At 40.6% G+C, this 24994-nt stretch overlaps 1 protein-coding gene across 2 annotated transcripts in view; it reads left to right on the top strand.

The window, feature by feature from the left end:
• Positions 1-24994, top strand: part of METTL4 (methyltransferase like 4) — a 124517-nt gene that overhangs the window by 47962 nt on the left and 51561 nt on the right. The window contains exons 9-11 of one of the 2 annotated variants that reach the window (XR_004429264.1): positions 17705-17949; positions 21255-21425; positions 23621-24358. The exons of the other annotated variant lie outside the window; for it this stretch is intronic. The gene's annotated coding sequence lies outside the window, so the exon portion shown is untranslated. Of the gene's footprint in view, positions 1-17704; positions 17950-21254; positions 21426-23620; positions 24359-24994 lie in introns of those variants that run through there. 2 annotated transcript variants of the gene reach the window in all.

Here is a 24994-nt window from a genome sequence, read left to right as displayed (position 1 = left end):
CCCTGCTTGTACTCATTCTCTCTCCTGCTGCCCTGTGAAGAGGTGCTGTCCACCATGATTGTAAGTTTCCTGAGGCCTCCCCAGCCATGTGGAACTATGAGTCAATTAAACCTCTTTTCTTTATAAATTTCCCAGGCTCAAGTATTTCTTCCTAGCAGTGTGAGAATGGGCTAATACAGATGCTGTATAAGCCAAGGTTCTAAGCCACCTCTTTGAGGATTACTAATTCCCTGGGTATCTCCCATGTATATGATATATACATGTTAATAAGCTTCTGTTTGTTTTTCTTTTGTTAATCTGTCTTTCCTACGGGGTACCAGCCAAGAACTTAGAAAGGTTGAGGGAAAATTACATTTTCCTGCCCTACACCAACATACCAGGAACTGCCAATATTTAATCAATGAATGAACTGATTCTTGGCCTTCAAGTATCTTAGAATTTAATTGAGTATACAAGGTTCCTGTAAGAAACAAGTAACAAGCCATGGAATACAGTCAAACACTAAGAGTTGTGAAACAGATGGAAAGCGATGCAGAAGTTTAGAGAAGCAGATCACTTAGAGATTGTTAAGCAGTATGAGAAAAGGAGAGTGGGAACTGTGTCCTGATTAAATTTTCATTTATTTCCTAACTGTAGGTAGTAGCCATATTGTTGTTACTAGACAGTAGGCAGCTAAAATATGCTGGTTCAGAAAAGTTACAAAGGAAGAATTTTGTTCTCTAAAAAATTTGTTTCCTGGCTGGGCATGGTGGCTCACGCCTGTAATTCCAGCATTTTGGGAGGCCGAGGTGGGTGGATCACCTGAGGTCAGGAGTTCGAGACCAGCCTGGCCAACATGGCGAAACCCTATCTCTACTAAAAAAAAATACAAAAATTAGCTGGGCATGGTGGTGCGTGCCTGTAATCCCAGCTACTAGGGGGGCTGAGGCAGGAGGATTGCTTGAATCTGGGAGGCGGAGGTTGCAATGAGCAGAGACTGTGCCACTGCACTCCAGTCTGGGTAACAGAGCGAGACTGTAACTCAAAAAAAAAAATTGCTTGCTGGAAATTTAGAAGGTATTAATGCATACAATTTGTTTTGTCAATATAACAGAACTAGGGATGAAATTAAGTGAGGTTTTTTTTAAACCTGCTTGTCTACATTCTCCACTTTTTGAATGAAACTGGTATTTGGGTTTCTTCTCTACAGTCATCTAGGAGGCTTATTTTTTATTATTTTTACAGAGGTATAATTGATATATAATAAGTTGCACATATTTAAAATGTACAGTTCAATGAGTTTTTACTTATGTGTCTATCTTGTGAAACCACCATCACAAACAAAATAAACATTACCACTCAAAATTTTCTGATGATCTTTTATAATCCATCTCTCCCTAATTGCCTTTCCCTATCCCATCTCTAGGAAATTACTGATCTGCTTTCTGTACTACAGTTTTGTGCATTTTCTAGGATTTTACATAGATGAAATTATATGGCGTGCACTGTTTCTTGGGGCCTAACTTACAATTAGCATAATTATTTTGAGATCTTCTGTTTTGTGTATCAATAATTCATCCCTCTTTATTGCTGAGTAGTATTCAATTGTATGGATGTGCCACATTTAATCTATTCATGTAGTACTCTTCTACTGCTGATATAACAAGTTACCACAATCATAATGGCTTAAAACAGCACCCATTAGTAGCTCACAGTTTTTAGGTCAGAAGTCCTGGGCAGTCTGGGCTGAGTTTTACTTCTTAGGGTCTCACAAGGCCAAAGGTAAGGCATTGGCTGGGCTGGGCTCTTAAGTGGAGGCTCTGGGGAAGAATCTGTTTTCATGTACATTCACACTGATAGCAGAATTCAGTTCTGTGTGGTTGTAGGACTGAGGTGCCCAGTTCCTTCTGGCTGTTGACTGGGAGTCACTCTCAGCTCCTAGAGGCTGCTCTCCAGTCCTTGCCCATGGTGCTCTCCATCATTACAGCCCCAATAGCACTACTCGAGTCTTTCTTATCCTTTGAATTTCTCTGACTTCCCCTTATGTAACAATCTAGAGAAAACTCTCTACTTTTAGAGTTTTGTGATTAGATTGGGGCCACCTGAATAATTGCTCTTTTCTAATATAATGTAACATAATCACAGGAGTGATATTTCATCATATTTACAGGTTCCAAACACATCAGGGAGAGGATTATACAAACATGAAGGACACTGGGAGCCATTCTTAGAATTTTACCTAACACTGCCTCATGTCTGGCTGCCAGTAATCCATGTTCATCTCACACATGCAATACATTCAGTTTTCCCAAGGTTCTCAAGGGTATCATTCCTGCCATTACAGCATCAGTTCAAAATTCAGAATCTCATCAGCTCAAAAGTCCCAAATCTCATCATCTAAATCACCTAAGTTAGGTGAGAACAGAGGGTTCTGGTGTAATCCATTAAGTACAGCTCCTGGGAAAAATTCCTCTCCATTTGCAAGTGGTACCTGCCCCCAACATTCCTAAAATAATGATAGTGGGATAGGCATAGGATAAAAATTACAGCCATACCAATTAAAAAAGAGAAAATGGATGAAAAAAGCCTCACTGGTTTGAAGCAATTTTTAAATCCAGCCAGGTAACTCCAGGCAGAATTCCTTGATTAGATTTCAAGGCCTGGCAATAATCCATGACTCTTAGTTCTGCCCTTTGGTCTCTTGGCTTCATCCTTTGAACTCTTGGTTCAACCCTCTGGATGTTTGGTTCCATCCTCTGAGATATCCTTCCTTTTCTATGAAAGACAGCACATGCTTGCATCTGAGTTCTTTTTTCAACCTGCTTCCTGTATGTAGAGTTTTGGGGATCTGACAGCCTTCTTTTCATCTCATACTTTCTCTCCCTTTTAGGCCAAGGTTTCTGCTGTTCTACAATTCTCAAGGACCTTGTGGATCTTGCTTGGAATTCATTGGGATTCACACAATCAGACTAGAGCCGAATCCACAGATCTTTTCAAGATAATCCCTCTGTTCTTTTGGCTTCTGCTGAGATGCCTGAGGGCCAGTGCTCTTAAATTTCCTATAGGTCCTCTGTATTGATTGAGCAGATTTATTAGGAACACTTTTAATCTCTTGGAAGGATATTCTGTGTGGCTGAACACTCTGACCCTTTGGTTTTCCAAGGTGTCGGCGAAGGGTTGTACAGTCACATGGGGGACAGAGGCTGGCTCTGTCCCCCAGGCTGGAGTGCAGTGGCGCGATCTCGGCTCACTGCAAGCTCCGCCTCCTGGGTTCAGGCCATTCTCCTGCCTCAGACTCCTGAGTAGCTGGGACTACAGGCGCTCGCCACCGCGCCCAGCTAATTTTTTGTATTATTATTTTTAGTGGAGACAGGATTTCACCGTGTTAGCCAGCATGGTCTCCATCTCCTGACGTCGTGACCCGCCCGCCTCGGCCTCCCACAGTGCTGGGATCACAGGCGTGAACCACCATGCCCAACCCATTCACAGAATAAATATTTTAATTTCAATGAAGTCTAATTCATAAATGTTTCCTTTTATTGATTATACTTTTGGTGTTAAGTCTAAGAACTCTTTGCCCATCCCTAGGTCATGAATATTTTCTCCTATTTTATAAAAACGTTTCATGTTTTATATTTAAGTCCATAATAATTTTGATTTTTTTTTTTATGAGGTGTGAGGTTTAAATCTAGGTTCTCTTGTTTTTGTTTGTTTGTTTTGAGATGGAGTTTCGCTCTTGTAGCCCAGGCTGGAGTGCAATGGCACAATCTCAGCTCACCACAACCTCCACCTCCCAGGTTCAAGGGATTCTCCAGCCTCAGCTTCCCCGAGTAGCTGGGATTACAGGCATGCACCACCATGCCTGGCTAATTTTGTATTTTTAGTAGAGATGGGGTTTCTCCATGTTGGTAAGGCTGGTCTCGAACTCCCGACCTCAGGTGATCCGCCTGCCTTGGCCACCCAAAGTGCTGGGATTACAGGCGTGAGCCACCATGCCCGGCCTCATTTTCTTATTTTCTATGAGTCCTTTAGCTCTTGCATTTTGTTGTCACTTCGTTCTTTCTCATTTGCCATACCATCTCAATGACCTTTTCCTTTTTTGAGTGCCTTAGATTGATGGAAACTTTAAAGACAGTATATTCTAAATTGAAGAAAACCTTTTTAATTGAAAAATTGGAGCAGACGTATGAGCATAGGGAACTTCAGTGCTGAAAATGAGATTCTGATTCACCTGAGTGGATTAGCTTTGCTTTTTTTTTTTTTTTTTTTTGTTGAGACGGAGTCTCGCTCTGTCGCCCAGGCTGGAGTGCAGTGGCCGGATCTCAGCTCACTGCAAGCTCCGCCTCCCGGGTTTACGCCATTCTCTCGCCTCAGCCTCCCCAGTAGCTGGGATTACAGGCGCCCGCCATCTCGCCCGGCTAATTTTTTGTATTTTTTTTTTTTAAGTAGAGACGGGGTTTCACCGTGTTAGCCAGGATGGTCTCGATCTCCTGACCTCGTGATCCGCCCGTCTCGGCCTCCCAAAGTGCTGGGATTACAGGGTTGAGCCACCGCGCCCGGCCGAGCTTTGCTTTTGCATTATCTGCAATGACATGTAAATTAATAATTTTACATTAATATGAGAATTGAAATTGATTGTCTTGAGGCCAAAATATTGATGATAGATGCAAAAAAATTCCTGTGTTTCAGTCTTCAACTTGATTAAGATCACCACGATTATTGATATACGCATATATATTTGAAGGCTATTCTTTCTTTCTTCTTTTTTTTTTTTTTTTTAGTTTTTTATATTTATTTTAGTTTTTTAAGTTCTGGGGTACATGTGCAGGACGTCCAGTTTTGTCACATAGGTAAACATGTGCCATGGTGGTTTGCTGTACCTGTCAACCCATCACCTAGGTATTAAGCCCAGCATGCATTAGCTCTTTTCCCTAATTCTCTCCCTCTGCATTCCCTCCCACAGCAGGCCCCAGTGTATGTTGTTCCCCTCCCTGTGTCCATGTGTTCTCATTGTTCAGCTCCCACTTATAAGTGAGAACATGTGGTGTTTGTTTTTCTGTTCCTGTACTGGTTTGCTGAAGATAATGGCTTTCCAGTGAGGGCTTTTCTTTGGAATTAACTGATAAGCAGTTCTTGACTGAGTTTGGGAGGTCTTTAACGCAAGTTAAGGATAATGATAATGACAAAAATCAGCACTATCAGCTGTCATGTATCAGACACTGATTAAGAACTTTTATTCAGGAAATAATTTAATCTTTATAACATTTGTGAAGCAATGTTGTTAGCCTGCTTTACAGAGGTAATAAGAAATTAAATGACTTGCCCAAGGCCACAGTTGAGATTTTGGTTAAATTTCAAGCATAAATTTAAATCTCTTTTAAAATTCATTGAGACTTATTTTATCACCCAGCATATGGTTTATTTTGGTGACTATTTCATATGTGTTTAGAAAAATAGTATTCTGCTGTTGTTAGTTGGAATGTTCTGTAAAAGTCTAATAGGTAAAATTGGTTTTTACCTATTAGTAATGGTGTCCAAATCACAAGGGCTTTATGGGACATTAAAAAGATTTTGGGAGATGGAAAGCCAGAAGAGGCTACAATTAAGTTACTGACTCGATTGTGTCAGCTGAGGAGTAATAGGGCAAACACAGTTGTTGCATGCCTTATTTTGGGAGATTAATTCGGTAGTGTTTGCTGCGTTATACTGTGTAACAGTAAACCACTTCAAAATTCAGTGGTTTACATTAACATGATTTATTTCTCACTCTATATGTTTGTAGTTGCGGGTTGACTGGCATGGTTCTGCTTCAGATCACAGGTCAGATTCAGACACTATGTACATCTTCTCATTCAGTGTCTCAGGCCAGAGGAACAGCCTTGAATAGGACATGACTTTCTCATGGCAGAAGGCACGGGAGTAACAGCCCAGTTGAACTCATACTTGCCCCTTCCTCCCTCCCAGAGAAAAGAAGCTTGATCTAGAATGAAGTCCTCAGGTCCAGATATCCAGATCATGGGGTGGAACTTGGCATAAAGGGGAAAGTTTCAGAGGGAAGTATGAAGAAGCTAAAAGTGCTTTTCTTCACATGTTACGTTTTGGGGGTGGCCATTTACTTTTGGATCTTTTCCTTTCTCCTTTCTTTGCCTTCTCTTTCTTTCTGTTCCCCTCTTGTCTCTTCTCTCCAATGGCTGGAAAGAAGGGCCCAGGGGTACCTCTTTCACTTGGGAGGGTGCCTTGGAAAGCCCAGCAGGCAATATGGCAGGGCCCAGAGGACACATGGACAGTCCAGCCCAAGCCTAACTCTAGACAAAGTGGTCTTTGCATTACGCTTGATCTGTCCAAGCTTACAACAGACGAGGTTCTAAAACTCACTCTTGGACCTATGATGGAGTTGGGCAGTCCATGGAGGAATCAGGGCCTTGAGACTCTGTCAACCTTTCCATTTGTTAAGACTGAGAAAGATACTATATTTGGCATTATATCACACTAGGAGTTTAAACATATTGATAGGACAGATGGTTTATTGTCTCTGAGGACACAATGTTCTATCGTAAGCTTGGTACTCTAAAAGCTTTTAATTTCAGAAAATATATGTTTGCTCTCTTGAAATTTCTGAAAGTTATTAAGTAAAAGAACATAAAGAGAGAAAAAACTCTCAAAGTCAAGCATTTTTATTATGCTTGTACATAACATGTCTCAAGGTTGTTCTATTCTGTTACACACAATGGGATAGCTGAGCTCATGCAGTTTTCAGCCTCCTCCCTGACTCTTCCCTTTTGGATCTTTAGCTCCTAGCACCGTGCTTTATGCATGGTAGGAACTTGAGAAAGATGTGTTTAATGCTGGATTGGAAATGTTTGTATTAAAGTTGAAGGTTAATATAGGGAAGGGAAGTTTTTGATGGAGTGAGTGGAAATTTTAGTTGCCAGACATAATGCATTAGTGTGTTTGTACAGTTGTGCAGTTTACAAAGGACTGCTATGTGCAGTATCTTATTTGTCCTCACAACTCTGTGGGGCAGACATTATTTACATTATTATACATCCGTCTTTTACAAATGAGGCCCGGAGAGGTTAAGTGACTTGTCTACCGTTTTACCCACAGTGACGGTCAGGTCTCAAAGCCTCTTCTCCTTTCTCCCAAATGGAAGTAAGAGTTTTCCAGAAGGTGGGGATTAATAGAGGATTCAGACCTATAGAAATATTTAAGAAGATGTAATATTGCAATAATGTTCATAACTTTCCTAAGAAGCAGGCATGTCAGTGGAATAGAAAGATTGGAAGACAGTTGGCTGGGCACAGTGGCTCACGCCTGTAATCCCAGCACTTTTGGAGGCCGAGGCAGGCGGATCATGAGGTCAGGAGATGGAGACCATCTTGGCCAACGTGCTGAAACCCGGTCTATACTAAAAATACAAAAATTAGCCAGATGTGGTGGTGCGTGCCTGTAGTCCCAGCTACTCGGGAGGCTGAGGCAGGAGAGTCACTTGAACTCGGGAGGCAGAGGTTGCAGTGAGCCGAGATCAGAGCAAGACTCCATCTCAAAAAATAAAAAAAATACAAAAAAGGAAGATTGGAAGACAGTTAAAGATAGGCTGGTTCCTAAAAGAGTGGACACTCATGCTTTCTTCATGGGGGGAAATCTTTTCTTAAGTAGAATGATTTTCTTCCATATTTATTAACTAGAGAAAGTGAATGATTTTAATAACCCCACAAGCTATTCTATAATATTAGCTCAGTTGTAAATGTATGGTTTTCAGATAATTTAGAGTTGCTAAAGTGGTACAACTTATAATACTAAGAGAACATTGTCAATTGTTTTGCACATAGAAATAATTATTTTCTGGAGTGTTTAAGGACTACAACTCTGTGCCCTGATTCTCTAAAGTATTCATAAGCATTTTATAAAAGACATATGTTGGTAAGAATTGCTATTATGCAACATTTATTTTAATTAGGATCTTACTGAATTTCTTATATCATTCAGGCTTTTCGTGTCATTTTTTTTTCAGTGTGCCATAGTTTAATGATGGAATACCTGTGGAAATAAATGTTTTAGAAAACTTTCTCCTATAAATATCAAGACGATTTTTTTTTTTTTTTTTGAGACAGGGTCTTGCTCTGTTGCCCAAGTGGGAGTGCATTGGGGGTGATTATGGCTCACTGCAGCCTCAACCTCCCAGGCTTAAGGAACCCTCTCACCTCTCAGTCTCCCAAGTAGCTGGGGCTACAGGTGCATGCCACCACACACCACACATGGCTAATTTATATATTTTTGTAGAGAATGGGTCTCACCATGTTACCCAGGGTGATCTCGAACTGTACCAAGACAATTTTGTTAAAAATTATACAACTACTATTGTTCTGATAGTCATATGCCATCCCATGTCTGCACAAATACAGTGAAGAGTGCATTCACATGATAGAAACATAGTGCCCACAGGGATGCATATCTGAAGCTTGTCTCCACCTCACTGAGACCCAGGGGATTTTGCGTATTGATAGACTTTATTTTTACAATATTCTCAGTATTCTACTTGTAATTTCAAATGTTGGAGTTCACTTTAAATTTTTTTTTTGTTTGAGACGAGGTCTTGCTCTGTCACCCAGGCTGGAGTGCAGTGGCACGATCTCGACTCACTGCAATCTCCGCCTCCTGGGTTCAAGCAATTCTCCTGCCTCAGCCTCCTGAGTAGCTGGGACTACAGGTGTGTGCCACCACGCCTGGCTAATTTTTGTGTTTTGTTTTTTTTTTTTTTTTTTTTTTTTTTTTTTTGAGACGGAGTCTCGCTCTGTCGCCAGCTGGAGTGCAGTGGCCAGATCTCAGCTCACTGCAAGCTCCGCCTCCCAGGTTTACGCCATTCTCTCGCCTCAGCCTCCCGGTAGCTGGGACTACAGGCGCCCGCCACCTCGCCCGGCTAATTTTTTGTATTTTTTTAGTAGAGACGGGGTTTCACCATGTTAGCCATGATGGTCTCGATCTCCTGACCTCGTGATCCGCCCGTCTCGGCCTCCCAAAGTGCTGGGATTACAGGCTTGAGCCACCGCGCCCGGCCATTTTTGTGTTTTTAATAGAGATGGGGTTTCACCATATTGGTCAGGCTGGTCTTAAACTCCTGACCTCAGTGATCCACCTACCTCGGCCTCCCAAAGTGCTGGGATTACAGCTGTGAGCCACTGCGCCTGGCCCACTTTAAATTTTTAATCTATGACATAATTGTTTTGTACATACCCAAGAAAAAGGATCAAAATATGACATGGGAATATTTTAGAAGTTTTTAGCTTTTTAGTGCATCTTGATCGAGTGGAAGATATGATGATAAAGTATTTGGCACTCGGGTCAACAATCTAGTTTCTTCAGTAGCTGAGCAAATATTTGAAATCTATGTACTTAGCACATAGTCCAAGGGGATGTAGTGTGGAGCAAGGCAGGCGTGGTCCTTGGCCTCCTGGGTTGACAATTTCTAATTGCTGGATGACAGAGTATAGAATAGTAACAAAATGGTAGAAAACTTAAGTGTAAAAGATAAAAGTGCAACAGGAGGCATGTGAGTTTGAGTGTAAGGACAGATAGCATGGCCATGGTGGCATTTTGCTCTGCCTTCTTCTTAAAAGGTCACTGGAAGTTGGTTACTTCCATTCTGATATAGGCCTCACCCTCCCCTGGCAACCCAGTCCACTAACACCTGTATTTTGCTGAAGCATAAAACCTTTAAGCTAATGTTCCCGTCAGAGCCCAGACAGCCCTCTGCGGATTGGAGACTCTTCCTGGATTGCACTAACAAAGGCTAATCTGTTTCGGGCAACTCTCGACACTTTCCTCTGTGTCAGCACAGTCACCTGGAATGTGTTCCAGCCACGGCTGTGACTAGATAATCTCACTCTGTCTCTTAGCCCTGTCATCTTCCACACCCCTGAAGTGTCAGTCTCTGTAGACCTCTGTCCTTTCCGGCGAGGCTATTCCAGCAAGGCTTCAGGCCTGCAACCCCTTCTCGAGCCATCCCCTTCATTGTCTAAAATGTTTGCCGGGCCTTCTGCTGTGTGCTTTGGACTTCCTACAGGCACGCATTCTATAGATTAACAGGGATGCTCATCCTGGCTAAGGATTCCACAGGTTCAAAACCAAGCTCGTTGGAGTTCGATGTATTAATTCTCATCATTAGTCATATGTAAGTTTACTGATGCTGGAAGTGAAGCTGAGACCAAGATGTGAAGTGCCAGATGCAGAGGCAAAATGATTATATATAGATGAGGGAGATAGACCTTGAGAAAATCTCCTGCGTGGGACTGGACACTCAGCAAACAATGTTTCCTTCTCATGGAAAGCAGATGGGATGCCTAGAGATAATTGTGACCTGCAGTGCTTACGTGATGTAAACTTGGTCCTTTGTGCCCCTTCCCACAGGTGGGAACATGAGAAAATGTGGAAAGTCTACTCATCTCCTGCTAAAAGCTCTTACATTTCATAATCATGATTATTTGCTTTATATGTGTTTCCTTCAGTAGCCCATGGAAGGTAAGAGAAAATTAGCAGTAGACTCACAGTTGGAATCGTAACTTCTTGGCTGAGGGAAACAGCTAAAGGGATGAGGACACTCTCCTCTTCCTACCCCTACTTCCACCTCTGCCCTACCTCCATAAGACCGTCCGGTCACACATACGGAGGCTTCATTGTCAAGGTCGAGCACCGTCCCTCTATCACTCACCCAAGAAACTCATTGCTGAGGGAGTGTCGCTGCCTCTCACATCCGAGACGTGTAGGTGGTCGTAGAATCTCACCTTTCAGGCGGAAGTGTAGGAAATGCGCAGGCGAAACTACTAGGCCCTGCATTTGGTAGGAAATAAAGACTAAAGTCTTTGGACAAATTTGATCACTTATATAATTTCTGTTTCATTGGGAGCAAAGCAACCGACACAAAATCGTGGCGAGAGAAAGAAGGTATTCGTGGACCGGGCGCGGTGGCTCCCGCCTGTAACCCCAGCACTGTGGGAGGCCAAGGTGGGTGCATCACCTGAGGTCAGGAGTTGGAGACCAGCCTGCCAACATGGTGAAACCCCGCCTCCACTAAAATACAAAAGATAACAGGGTGTGGTCGCCTGCCTGTAATCCCAGCTACTGGGGAGGCTGAGGCAGGAGAATTGCTTGAACCCGGGAGGTGGAGGCTGCCGTGGGTCGAGATCGCGCCACTGCACTCCAGCCTGGGTGGTAGTTATGGTATATTCTGACATACACATACTTACATTTTCATTTTATCAGATCATTTTTCTCTTCCTTTTTATGTTCAGAAACTCTGTGAAACTCCAAATATTACCCTGTTGGGTTTCTTAAAACAGCCAGGGACTCCAGCATACAGCACCCTCCATTCCTCCTCTGGAAGTGCTTTTCATCTGTAGCTATTAGAGTTCTCAGTTGAAAACAACAGAAACCAACTTTGGTTAACTTAAACATAAAAGGAATTGATTGCAAGGAAACCCAATAATGAGAAGGCTTGAGAATCAGGGTCAAAAGATGGGCAGGAGACAAGTGAGGCTATGCAGGTGCAGCTGGAATCACGGCCCGGGCCCGGCACAGGGTCAGTTTGTTGTGGGGCCTGCTGCTGGGTCACCACCTCTGTCACTGCCATCACTGAGCCCTTGGCTATCTGTGTTCTGTAGTTTAATAATAAAATATATGTAAAAATTAGTATTTTAGAGTTAAAAATTACCATGACACTGTATTATTAAAAATTCTACTAACCTCTGTTTTCAAATTGTCTTCTCCCCATTTCCCACAAATTGTCACATGAGAACAGACAATAGACTACATCACATGACAGGAAGTGGTGCTTTTAGGGCGGAAGTAAGTATTGGAAGTCCTTTTCTGCCCTACTGAAGCCCCTAATAACAATAGTAGGTATGGCATGTTTAATGTTACAATACACCTCATGTCCTAATGAGTCATGGGACCGTCAGTTGAACTGCTGCTTGTGCTGTGAAAAATTTCTCAAGTTCACTGTGCCCTTACACAACTGTCTCAAGGTCCAGGGCGGGACATGGAGATGGCAGAACCTAAGTCATGTGCTAGTGCCTTCTTTGTTAGGCTTCCCAAAAGTGTGCCCTGCCCCCACCTCCTCTGGGATTTCCCCCACAATAGAAAGGGGGTTTGGATGCTGGAGAGTCAAAACAGAAGACTTCATAGTGCACTTGTTTGCCCTTGCCGATACCCAGTGTTCTCCCACCCGCTTCACATCCTGGCCAAGTGACTGCTGCTGCTCTCCAGTCTCCATGACCACATCTGGACAGGGGTGAGGTCAGCGTTCATTTTGTCCTTACTTCTATTTCAAAACCTTTGTTTCCTCCTCATGTTAGATCTTTCTGGAGGCTCATGCCATCTGGCTAGAATGTCCTTTATACCATTGTAGCTGGGGTTATTTATTAATTTGTCTCTTCCACGTTCATTAGAAATGTCATCTAGCTCCCCTTTCTGGTTCTATCTTTGTCCTGAGTGTGACTTTAATGTATTTATGCCTAAATCATCTAACATTTGACTTTATAATTAAAGTTGATCTTATAGTTGGCTTTACAGTATGAGTTGGCCTCCGTTTCAATCCTACAGACAACTTTAACACTAAACTGAATTTATCTTCTATCCATTCCAAACCTGCCTCTATTCCTGAATTCTTAGTTAACAGCATGACTATCCTCCAAGTTTCCCAAGCCAGGAAACAGTGAGTCATTCTGAATCCTCTTCCTTTCTGGGCATCTAATACCCAATCTAGTTACTGTAGATACCACATCCTTAAAAATCTCAAATCCATTTCTTGTCTCTATTTGTCTTAACCATTGCCTTAGTACAAGTTTAGATTTCTTTTCATGTGGATAACTGTAATATCCTTCTAACTTGTGTCTATTTTAAAAATGCATTCTCTTCAATCTATTCCCATATGCCAAAGTAATCTTCCTAAAACAAATCTGATCATCTCATTCTTTTTCTGAAATCCTTTTGTGGCCCCCTTTGGTCTGAGAATAAAAATAAAATTCATCCTTTAAATAAAAGTCTGACCTTGATATGACCTTTGACTATTTTTATGATTCAACTACTGTATTTCCTGTTAGGTGAATTTTGTTCCACACAAATATAGAATTCTCCAAAGTGGTGTTTTACTCTCTTTGCTTCTTTTCTATGTTTATTCCTATTAGTAGTTTATTTTGTTTTTTGTTTTTATTTTTATTTTTTTGAGTCTCGCACCCTGTTGCCCAGTCTGGAGTGCAGTGGTGTGATCTCGGCTCACTGCAACCTCTGCCTCCCGGGTTCAAGCAATTCTCATGCCTCAGCCTCCAGAGTTGCTGGGATTACAGGCATGTGCCACCACACCTGGCTAATTTTTGTATTTTTGGTAGAGATGAAGTTTTGCCATATTGGCTAGGCTGGTCCTGAACTCCTGACCTCAAGTGATCCACCCTCCTTGGCCTCCCAAAGTGTTGGAATTACAGGCGTGAGCCACCGTGCCCAGTCCTCCTGTTAACATTTTAAAACTCAATTAATTTTTGAGTGATATATTATAGGCAGGTAATATTTTTGAGATTTTCAGTATGGGCTTGTGATCCAACTTGGAGCCAGCAGAGGCATTATCTGGGACTTTTCTCTTGAAGGAGCAGGAAAAGCCATATTTTGCCTTTCAGGATAGGGTACTGTAAAGATGTGAACCTGGGATTCCTACCACTTGGAGTAGGAACTCACAGAGTAGGGTACTCATGACAGAAAGAATGACATCCATGTCTAGAGGGAAGCAGAGATAAGGACTAGCACAAGGGAGTATAAGAGTAAGAAACCAAGTCTCGGTGACATTATTTGGGTCCTGGATCTATTGTGCTTCGTGTGAGATCTATTCTGGTCCTTTCTAGCTATTTGCTGATTAAATCCATTCCTCCACTTTTCACTCCAGCTAGAATGATTTAGCTTTTATCACTTGAGATCAAAAAAGTCCGTGGAAATTCAATAGAATCAAAGAATTAACATTCTTTATAATTGTAGTTTTTAACATGTTGGTTCTAGCTAGTATAATTTTGACAGATGGTTTTCATGGGAAACCTAGAGGCTTGTGTATATGTATGTGTTAACTTTTAAGTCTACATAAAGAGGGCTGTACTAAAGAGTAACTCAGACTTTGCCTGAATTAGCACTGGAAGTATAAAGAGGGAAAATGTGTCTTTTTAGAAAGCTTATTTGTAATTTTATATCATTTAGCCTAATGGTTCTCAACTCTGGCTGTACATTACATGCATCTAATAATTTTTTTTTTTTTTGAGAGGGATGTCCGAATATATTGCCCAGGCTGATCTTCAACTCTTGGGCTCAAGAGATCCTCCTGTTTCAGCCTCCTGAGTAGCTGGTGTTTTAAGTGTGCACCACTGTCCCGGCAATGCCTGTGACTCTCCCAGACAAAGTAAATAGAATGTCTGGGGATGGGAGACAAGCAATGGTTTTTTGTTTTTTTTTTTTGAAGCTTCTCAGCTTTCTACTTTCAACAAGGGTTGAGAACCACTGATCTAACATAATATTTTTCCTCTTTCCTTTGAGGAGTTCAGGTTACTCACACATGGCATTTGTTGGCCTCTTTTGCTCAATGTAATGTTCCCCGTAATGAGCATAACATTAGAAACTCAGTTGCTGGCTTTCATGTTGTTTTCTAGGTTGACGTTACTTTCTGCAAAACTGGCTGGGAACATGTAATTGAGCACGCCAACCTTTATTTCTTAACGTAATAATGTGGCTATAAATGCAAATCTCTATAAACTAAGTTACCCTAAATTGTCTTGCTTAGATTTGTATTTTCTGAGATTTATCTTGGTAAGAGCTTTCTTTAAAAAAGTGACACTAGAAGTAAGTAGAAGATAACTTTCAGGAATAAAACTGATGCAAAAGAAAACCGTTAGAATAATACTAAAATAAACTCAACTTATGTAATTGTGTGTTTCATCTGTGGACAAAAATGTTCCTTAGATTCAGATGAACATTTTAGTCTATTTTCCCTAAGAGTTCACCAACATTTCCATATTAAAAGCAGTTTCTATCCAAAGTTCAAAGTATATTCAGTTCAGTTTTTGATGATATATCTGATTAAAGACAGATATGTATATGTGTGTGTGTATGTGAATATATATATATATATATATATATATTTTTTGAAACGGAGTCTCACTGTCGCCCAGGCTCTAGTGCAGTGGCACCATCTAGGCTCACTGCAACATTCTGCCACCAAGGCTCAAGTGATTCTCGTGCCTCAGCCTCCCTAGTGGCTGGGATTACAGGCACCCAGCACCACACCCAACTAATTTTTTTATTTTTAGTAGAGATGGGGTTTCACCATGTTGGCCATGGTCTTGAACTCTTGCCTCAAGTGATATACTGCCTTGGCCCCCTAAAGGGCTGGGATTACAGATGTGAGCCACTGCACCCTGCCAAAGGCAGATACATTTTTCTTAATTCCCAGTTTATGACATCTACCAGTTGCCTTTAGGTATTATATATACACAGACACATACACATACATATATTTGTTTACTCTAATTGCAGTAGTGTTTAAATAAATCCACAGAAAATGATGGCTTGAAAGAAAACAATAGAGAAATGTAGAAATTAATTAAATTTACTTAATCATACAAGCATTTACCAGCATGCTGGCAGGGTGCAATGGCTCATGCCTGTAATCCCAGCACTTTGGGAGGCCCACGTGGGAAGATTGCTTGAGGCCAGAAGGTCAAAATTAGCCTGGGCAACATAGGAAGACCCCCTCTCTACAAAAAAATTTAAAAATTAGCCAGGTGTTGTGGTGTGTGCCTATAGTCCCAGCAACTCAGGAGGTTGGGCAGGAGGATCACTCAAGCCTAGGAACTCGAGGCTGCAGTGAGCTATGATCACGCCACTGCACTCCAGCCTGGGCAACAGCGTGGGACTTGGTCACAAACAAACATCCCGCACGCCTTCTTTGATCCCCACATGGCCTTCAGGCTGAGAGGAATACAATGCTGATCATCTGGAATTTATAATCTAATTGGAATGAGAAGACATAACAGAATAATTAAATAAACTTACAGGAAGTATATGATTGAATGTCAGTCTGAATGGTAATGACAATAAGTACTGCATCTCAGATAAGAGATATGTACAAAATAAGCTTCCTAAAAGATGTGAAATGAGAAAGACTTTTTGGATTTTCTCTGTAGGCTTCAATTCCCTGTGGTGGGTTTTTAGTTTCATATTTTTGACAAGACCCAAATCAGAAGCAAGTTCCCTTGGTAGTCAAGTTTTTGTTTTCACAATCTACCTTTTTTAGAGCATTGTTTAGAAAGTTATATATTGAGGGGTGAGCTGACATTATTTCACTAGATGTCCAAAATTTAAAATATGTAGGTTATAGTTTTAAAAATTTGGATTGAATTTTGTTTATTCCTATTTCTTCTGTTATAGTAGAAGGTTGTGCGAGCTCATAGGGAAATCTTGGCTGTTGGTCTAGAAGGTTGTTAGCGAGTGACAGGGCTGAGATCCACAGAGCCCCTGGAGAATGAATGGCTAATTATTTTAACCCGGGGGCTCTCATGATTGACAAGTAGTCAGACACTCTGGCCTTCCCTAGGCATTTCCAGTTGCCCTTTCTAGTTTATCTTACCTCTGCTCCGGAATGGTAGCAACTAGAGGTGTCTCAATCATTCTGAGTAATTAATGATTGACTTTTCCCACCCATTAGAGTGCCTATCCCACACAGATGACAGTCACATGTGACAATTCTAGAGTGGAAGAGAAAGAAATGAAATGTGGTGAACAATTACACCTATCTAATATGCTAGATTTTTTGTGCTTATAAGGGTGTGTCTAAATGGAAACATTATTTGCCACATGCGTCTTGGTGGGCAAAAGGTACAAAACAATTGCTCTAGCATACGGATGGAGGTATTTCTCTATCTGTATACTTACGGGGAAAGAAAGTTCCCCTCCATTTTTTTTTTTTGTCTGGGTTTAAATCTACTTTTTGGTGGCTGGTCAAAATTGCTTTCCTTTCAGCCACTTGAATGCTGGTTCAATTAGGCCCTTTCTCCTCAGGGCACCTAACTCTTGTAAAAAATCACCCAAGTTGCCCTTGATGTTTAACGATGCCATCCACTTTTAATGACTTCTTGCTGTTTTTTTTTCTCCTGAAATTCTCTTTCTTTACATATTTGCCTCTTTGCTTTCATTCACGGTGGCTTTTTATTTTGATTCCTCCTCTGAGCGTCAACTTCTGGTCCACTGTCTCAAATAAATTCTAGTATATCTACCAACTAATTACATTTCAATCCCTACAATGTTAGGTACCTTGGGCTTTTTCAAATTACTTTTGATTTGGGGAAAGAATTTTAAAAAATGTTTCCACTGCAATTATTTAATGATTCAACCTTCCTAGAAACTTAAACTTCAGAGGAGCAAATAGCCTCAACAGAGGACTAATTAAGCTTCATGTTACCCTGGCGAAGTAGGGAGAATAAGTATGCAGTGAGGCTGCAATCATTTCCTCTGAAGTTCGATTAAAAGCCAAGTTTTAAAATGTTAGACCAGTGCTAATCTGCATGAGTGCTTCGGGTTTCATTTGAGAAAGAATTGTGGTTGCAAACATTAACACTAAAATATGTGAATCGATTTCCATAATCAGGGTCCTATGGGATGGAGCCTAGATTTAATATGGCTTTGACGCTTACATGTTTTCCAGTACATTGATTAATACTGTCCTGTCATGTGGAACCCAATCAGGGGCAACCTGCCAGAGGACTATTTTCTATAAATTTAAGCTGAACTAATATCTGTGGAAATCTTAAGACTAAAGAAGAGTTGATGAATATACTACAATTAAAGTTGCCTTGTGAATTGAAGAATGAAGCAAAGGATAATGAACATATTGAAATGACTCCACATGTTTTATGCATGACACATTTGTAATTAAAACAGATCCTGAAGGTAAGTTTGTATATACTCACATAATCATTGCAAAAAAGCAGAGTGTGTTATTAAATATCTCCAGGGCATATTTCCCAAATGCAGAATGTGAAAATTTGGTGCATTTCACTTCCTCAACAGTTGCTTATTAGAAACTAAGGATTGGGTGCACTGGCGAAACATACTTGTTAGGAAATTTGTCAATATTAATCAAATATATGCATATTCGATAATCATCTATTGGTTCATTCCCAATATATAACTTTCTAAACAATGTTTTAGAATAACTTTAATTTCAATAACTCAATTAAATATTAGCATTTGTCAGCCAGGTGTGGTGGCTCATGCCTGTAATCCCAGCACTTTGGGAGGTGGAGGCTGGCGGATCACCTGAGGTCAGGAGTTTGAGACCAGCCTGGCCAACATGGTGAAACCTGGTCTCTATTATGTGAAAAAAAAAAAAAAATTAACATTTGTCAAAATCGCTCAATCTTACCAGAATCCTTCGAAATCTTTAACAACTCAATGGTTATTATCTGTAGCAGCTCAATGCTGCATGACTGTCATAGCCTGAGCCACCTCAGGATTTAATAATGATAACAAATGCTAATAATGATTTACATTTGCAAAATATATCAATCCTTTGCAGTTTTTAAAATATCGTTACAACTTGTTTGATCATTTGAACTTTAAAATGTAGGAATAAATATTCTCTTACAAATGAGGGATATGGAGGCAAACTACATGTTCCATAGACTTTCATTTTTAGATTATAAGTAAGAACTAGTTCCAATAATCTTTTGAATGAGTTATTAAAGTTGATTAAAATTTGGTTTCATAAATGAAAATTAGCAGGTAACTAGGGATTCTAATTCAGTATCTTTTGGCTAAAGCATCTGGCTATCATGTAGTTGTTGGCAAGTTTGCAAAACTCTTATTGCCCTTGTTCACATTTAGACAAATGCAATTCCCACAATATCAAAGAGAAATTCTTATCCTTAAATCATTCCTGGTTTTTTGAGTATGGTATTATTTTTAGTTGCTGCTCTTTTGCTTTGTAATTTTAAGTTAGTGTTGTGAGTTGTTTGGTTACAGTGTAGAGCATTGCATATTTCCAACAACTGTATTCTTGGCCCTACTTTTCATCGAAAGTAGATTTTTAGCTGTGTGTGGCAACTTCTAAACCACTAAGTTGTGTGTATGCACAGGTATAAACCAGAATGTTTCTGTATTGAGTGAAGCAGATTGTTACCACAGCGAGCATGGGTGGGATGAGAAGGTCTTGGGGTCTTTGACTTTCCTTAAGTGGACTGTGTTAAAAAGTGAGAACTACTTGTCTTCAGGAGTCCTGAGTTGGAGAATTACAAATACCTACTTGCTTGGCATGTGGTTACAGAGGTTCTACATAGACACCTCCAATTTTCATAAAGACCATGTTGATGTCATGTGTTTGTAAGAAGGAGGGGTAGGCCTGCTTGCATTGAATCCAGGCTTTTGCTACATGACTATGAATAAATAGAATCACAATTGCATGGGCCAGAGCCACCGTTAAACTTTATATATACAATGTATAAAAGTATTATTCTAGTTTTTTCCCTGAAGCCATGATTTCTTACATATGCCTAACTAAAACTCTAAAATTAAAGGGAAATGGACAGATTTGCCAGTCTAACTTTCTTATTTTTTGAAGGGAAAAAATGAGCCACAGAGAAATGCAGTGATTCAAGATCACAGAGGCTGAGATAGAATCAGTGATCAGAGTTCAAGTGTCATTTTATTTTCAATTTTTAAATTTATTTTTTGCATATGAAATATAGTCACGATTCAAAATTACAATAAGGCTTATAAATTTCCCTTCCATCCCATTCATCAGCCAAGCAGTCTTCTCTCTTTGTAAGGAAACAATGCTGTGAGTTTTGTAAACATGCTTCCAGAACTAGTTTATGTGTATGCCAACAAACACGTAAGCAGACAGTCTTTTCATACAAATGATAACATACTCTTTACATGGTCTTGTACTTTGTGTTTTTTTAACTTAACATTTGAAATTATTTTATATTGTTACAAAAAAAGCCTCGTCATTAATTTTAATGGCTGTAGGATCTTTCTTTCCCCTTCCTTCCTTCCTTCCTTCCTTCTTCCTTCCTTCCTTCCTTCCTTCTTTCCTTCTTTCCTTCCTCTTTCTTTTCTTTTCTTTCTTTTTGACTTTTGGTGCCTAGGCTGGAGTGTAATGGCACGATCTCGGCTCACTGCAGTCTCCACCTCCTGGGTTCAAGTGATTCTCCTGCCTCAGCCTCCCGAGTAGCTGGTACCTGCCACCGAGTACAGGTACCTGCCACCGTGCCCAGCTAATTCTTTGTATTTTTTTAGTAGAGATGGGGTTTTGCCATGTTGGCCAAGCTGGTCTCGAACTCCTGCCCGGCTTGGCCTCCCAAAGTGCTGGGACTACAAGCATGAGCTCCAGCACCCTGCTGGCTGTAGGATATTTGATTGAGTGGATATATCATAATTTATTTAGCCAGTCACCTATTGACAGACTTACAGGTTGTTTCTAGTCTTTTACTATAACAAGTAACGCTGCAGTGCATATCTTGTACTTGTGTTGTTTTGTACTTGTTTGAATATATCTATATAATTCCTAGAAAAGGAATTTTCTGTGTTTATGAGTAGATTATCTGATATATATTGCAAAACTGTACTTCAGAAAGGTTGAATCAACTTACGTTCTTGCCATAAGCAATTATACTGCTTATTTTCCCATATTCTTACCAACAGAGTGTTATTAAATGTTACCTATCAACATTTTTCAGAAATTGAAAAATGATGACTGAGTGTTGTTTTAAGTTGCACTTTTTTTTGAGACTGAGTTTTGCTCTTGTTGCCCAGGCTGGAGTGCAGTGGCACAGTTTCAGCTCACTGCAACCTCTGCCTCCTGGGTTGAAGCAATTCTCCTGCCTCAGCCTCCCAAGTAGCTGGGACTATAGGCCCCGCCACCACGCCTGGCTAATTTTGTATTTTTAGTAGAGATGGGGTTTCACTATGTTGGCCAGGCTGGTCTCGAACTCCTGATCTCAGGTGATCCACTTGCCTTGGCCTCCCAAAGTGCTGGGATTACAGGTGTGAGCCATCACGCCTGGCCTTAAATTGCACTTCTCTTATGTTGAGTAATTTTGAACATCATTTCACATGCTCCAGAGCCATTTTGTCTTTCCTTTTCTGTGAACTGTATGTCAATATGTTTGGCCATTTTTCCACTAGTTTATTGGTCTTTTCTTTATCACTGGGAAATTCTTCATGAATGAACTTAACATTTTTTTTTTTTCCAGCTACTCCCACTAAGTGCTCGGCACTGGGCTAGGACATGCTGCTCACTATTGCGAGTGATTGCAGCAACTCAGTTTTGAATATTTATATATGCTGAGGTGAAGAATCTTCCTTGACTACATCTGAGGCATTGTGGAATTATCAGAAGGAAGTCTTTCTAACAACACACTACAGTAAGATGCGTTTCTGGCCGGGCGCGGTGGCTCAAGCCTGTCATCCCAGCACTTTGGGAGGCCGAGACGGGCGGATCACAAGGTCAGGAGATCGAGACCATCCTGGCTAACACGGTGAAACCCTGTCTCTACTAAAAAATACAAAAAACTAGCCGGGTGACGTGGCGGGCTCCTGTAGTCCCAGCTACTTGGGAGGCTGAGGCAGGAGAATGGCGGGAACCCGGGAGGCGGAGCTTGCAGTGAGCTGAGATCCGGCCACTGCACTCCAGCCTGGGCAACACAGTAAGACTCTATCTCAAAAAAAATCAAAAAACAAAAAACAAAAAAGATGCGTTTCTGATCCAAGCTGCTGTGGCTCCATGTCAGGAGAAGCCTTCAGTTGTGTTTTAATAATGGATACCCAGAAGGGCTAAGAAATCTGCAGCAACCTGGGAAAATCAACTCCTTTCCCCCTGGAAACTGCTAGTTTCTTAAATACCCACATTTGCATTTCGTTTTGGGAATTTATATTGTTTCAGTAAAAGTGAGCATGTTTGGTTTTGGCTTTGTTCTGTGTTATATCCTTACCATCCAACTCAAAGAGGGACCTTCCGCCTATTAACACTAGGCAGCCTTCATTTGTTAGGCATGTGAGGTAGGCATGACTCTCCCCACGGGACTAGGCTTAAAGAGGTTAAATAAAATAAAAATGGAAAAGGCATCCTTTTGTAGTGTATAGATCTGAGTGGTTTAGGTTTTGCAAAAATATTTCCTTATTTGAAAATAATCTAGAGAGTCCTAATGTTAGCTGTTTACCTCTTCAAGTCCTCTGTGGTCATGGATTTCCACAGTAAACTGACAGAATGAGAGCAGCAGGAAGAGTTTCTGATGAGACCACAGAAACGGAAAATAATAAAAGCATAAACGAGGGAGAAATTAAATTTGGTATTACAGTGTTATCTGTAATATACAACATTGAGACAAAAGATCAGTTTTCATTATTGTCCAAGAGGTATTGATAAAAAAATTATTCAAACTGTTATCTACAAATACCACAGCATATGAATGAAGAAGAAGGGGAAAACGCCCAGGAGTAAATAATTTGGCACTGAATAAATAACTCAAAAACTTTATTTATTTATTTACATTTTTTAAAGACAGGTCTTGCTCTGTCATCCAGGCTGGAGTGCAGTGGCAGTCATGGCTCCCTGCAACCTCGACCTCCTAGCCTCAACCAGTCCTCCCACTTCAGCCTCTTGAGTAGCTGGGACTATAGGCACATGCCACCATGCCTGGGTAATTTTTGTACTTTTTGTAGAGACTGGGTTTTGCCATGTTTCCCAGGATGGACTAATTCTAAAATTTGATGACTTATGTTCCTGGAGTAGTATATCTGGCTCTAGTTAATAGGGCATATTAACTATAGTTAATACTGTATAGGTGACCAGGTGCGGTGGCTCATGCCTGTAATCCCAGCACTTTGGGAGGCCGAGGCGGGCAGATTATGAGATCAGGAGATCAAGATAATCCTGGCCAACAGGGTGAAACCCTGTCTCTACTAAAAATACAAAAATTAGCTGAGTGTGGAGGCGCACACCTGTAATCCCAGCTACTCAGGACGCTGAGGCAGGAGAATCACTTGAATCCAGGAGGCAGAGGCTGCAGTGAGCCGAGATCGTGCCACTGCACTCCAGCCTGGCCACAGTGCGAGACTCTGGCTCAAAACATCAACAACAAAATAGTCTGTATAGGCAAAAGCACAGAACTTATCTAAATAACATCAGTTAACCAATTATGATTATGTTGTCAGAGAGGGAAGGAAAGAGTTGCTCTTACTGACAAATGGCTGAAGATCCCTGGGGGACTGCATCAATGGCAGCAATGCATCAATGCACAAATGGTATCTATGCATCAGTGCCTCAAGGCATCAATAGTATCCTCAAGGCATCAATAGTATCCTCAAGGCATCAATAGTATCCATGCACCAATGGCGTCAATGCATCAGTGCAGCAGTGGCATCACTGCATCCATGCATCCAAGGTGCAACTATCCCATCAGTAAAACAGCCACAGCATGAGAGGAAGTTTTAAGTTAATTTATGTAAAATAAATTTTATTCACATAGAAGTCTACAAAGCATTTTAAATCTTTGGATATTATGGCCATAGGAAACCTATTTCAGGACCTCAAAGAATGTACCTTGTTTCTTACTTCTAGGCTTTGGAACGTACAGTTTCCCTGCCATTAATCTTCACCATCTCTGCCATTCTCCTTCTGTTGTGTCAACCCTTGCTCCTCATTTTACAGGTAATTGCCCCTTCAATTTTACAAGATTGTTAATTTTACAAGATTAATTGTCCCTTCCTTCTGGAAGCTTCCATGACCTCTCAAGAATGGGTTAAGGGCTTCCTTAAGCACTACCAGAACAGCTCAGACTTCCCCATCATGACACTTATTGCTCTGCATTGTATTCTGTCTGCTTACTTGTCTCTTTCCCTTACGGGACTATAAATTCCCAGGGCTAGACTCCATTTCTCTTTTGTGTATTATTTTTTCCCCAGGTACAAACTAGGCTTCAAGAAATATTTGTTGAGTAAAAAAAGTGCGAATACACTTATTTAAGTTATAGTTACTCTAAATACTCTGATATAATTTTGGTGAAAAAAGAAACCATGGCTTTAGTTATAGATACAATAGTTTTTTAAAAGTTTATATCAATATATTTTTAATGAGGATGTTATGCACTCTAATCTCCTGCAATGAATTATTTGCTAATGTATTAGCAGGTACATTGTAAAGAATCAAACTAATATCAATACTGTTTGTAAAATTTATAGATATGATTTACTAATGTATTGATAGTCTATTGTAGTCAGTGGTTTCTAGAGTATACTCTTTTGCTGTGCTAGCTATTTACAGTATATTATGTTTTTATAATAAAATATCAAAATATTATCTTCCAGAATTGATGATGAAAATTGAGATATATTTTGGTATTTGTGTTATTAATAGTATAATACCCAATAGTATAGAAAAATCCTATAATCTTATAGAGAATCAGTCTGGACCTTGTTGGGTTATTGAACCTTTAATGAAATTTGCCAAAGGGTGAGCATCTGTTAGGTGGCAGAGCCCTCGTTGTTGGGTTAGTCAAGCTGGTCAGGCAAGGTCACTGTACTGTTTGATGCAGTTTTCCTGTTCTAATATGGTTCCTTAGAGAGGTTACTGAATAACCGTGCTGATGAATAAAAGAGACAAGAGAAAGGATACTATTTTGAGGGAGTAAAGTACAATATGTAATATAACATATAAAGCAAGTGAAATATGTACATTTTTTATAGTTATCAGAATGTGATTTTTAGCTAGCCAAGAATTGAATTGTCATTTTTTTCTTTTAAAGTGGTGTCTTGGGACCACTTAATAATTTTATTTTTTTTGGAGGCACAGTCTTGCTCTGTTGTCCAGGCTGGAGTATAGTGGCACAATCTCGGCTCAGTGCAGCCTCCACCTCCTGGGTTCAAGCGATTCTCCTGCCTCAGCCTCTGGAGTAGCTGGAGTACAGGTGCGTGCCACCGCGCCTGGCTATTTTTT

The sequence above is a fragment of the Trachypithecus francoisi genome, unplaced genomic scaffold, assembly GCF_009764315.1.
Source record: "Trachypithecus francoisi isolate TF-2019V2 unplaced genomic scaffold, Tfra_2.0 Lachesis_group19, whole genome shotgun sequence".
In the NCBI taxonomy this organism is placed as follows: Eukaryota; Metazoa; Chordata; class Mammalia; order Primates; family Cercopithecidae; genus Trachypithecus; species Trachypithecus francoisi.
The sequence above is the reverse complement of the archived record's forward strand: the minus strand, read 5'-3'. Positions and strand labels throughout refer to the sequence as shown.